The 1,078-nt window shown below is 57.2% G+C and overlaps 1 protein-coding gene across 1 annotated transcript in view; it reads left to right on the forward strand.

Annotated features, from left to right (window-relative positions):
• The window catches only part of ADAMTS2 (ADAM metallopeptidase with thrombospondin type 1 motif, 2), a 244,122-nt gene that overhangs the window by 218,841 nt on the left and 24,203 nt on the right, over positions 1-1,078 (forward strand). The window lies entirely within an intron of this gene.

The raw sequence follows: 1,078 nt of genomic DNA on the forward strand, positions 1-1,078 counted from the left end.
TTTTTTTTTTTTTGAGTCTCGCTCTGTCACCCAGGCTGGAGTGCAGTGGCCCGATCTTGACTCACGGCAACCTCTGCCTCCCGGGTTCACACCATTCTCCTGCCTCAGCCTCCTGAGTAGTTGGGACTACAGGCGCCCGCCACCACGCCCGGCTAATTTTTTGTATTTTTACTAGAGATGGGGTTTCACCATGTTAGCAAGGATGGTCTCGATCTCCTGACCTCATGATCCATCTGCCTTGGCCTCCCAAAGTGCTGGGATTACAGGCGTGAGCCACCGCGCCCGGCCTCTTACTCATCTTACGAGGAAACTTTAGATTGCTACCCTAAATTCAAAAACCTGTACCACTTGCCTGAAGCAGAAAGTGAACAGAAAAGTCAGTTTCTGAACAAAAAGACATTTCTGTCCCAACATTGCTTCCTGCCACCGCCTCTGGGGCTGAGGCCGCTCTCTGTGGAAAGAGAAGTCAGGGACCTGTGGCACCAAGCAGAGGCTTTGTTTGTGAGTTGACAGAATTACAGGGGACGTGACAGGGAATGGTTCTCTGACTAGTGCCCTGTTTGCAGCCCTACTCACATCACCCAGCTGCCCTGCAGTAGCCACCCCCCACACTGCAGAAAGCATGGGGCTTCCTGGCTAGCCAGGTCCTCTGCTCCTAGATGACCTGAGTGTCACCCAATCGAACCAGGCCTCTTCTGGAGCTGTGGGGAGCTGCTGGGGCCTCGGCTGGGCCATGGTCACTGATGGGGGTTCTGCTGCTTCAGCCAGACATCTGCTCACCCCATGGCAGGAAGCCCCTACCCCAGCAGGGTCCGGTGCTCGCCTGTCCAGCAGATGCCCTGCACCGGGTAGAGACCCCTCCCAGCCATCCTGCCCAGGGTGGCCTCTAAGTGCCCACTGAGTGCTCCCAATAGGCTGTCGGTAGGTGGCCTTGGCAGCTACTGAGTGGCTTCCAAGGGGAGCTGGCACCTCCAGGGCTGGTGGGGGCAGAGGCTCTGAGTCGAGGGTAATCTGGTCCCAAGGGAGCAATGATGGGCAAGCAGGGCTCCCAGAGCCCTTTGGGCTGTCGTGGCACAGA

This window comes from Colobus angolensis, unplaced genomic scaffold (assembly GCF_000951035.1).
Source record: "Colobus angolensis palliatus isolate OR3802 unplaced genomic scaffold, Cang.pa_1.0 Scaffold509, whole genome shotgun sequence".
Taxonomy (NCBI): Eukaryota; Metazoa; Chordata; class Mammalia; order Primates; family Cercopithecidae; genus Colobus; species Colobus angolensis.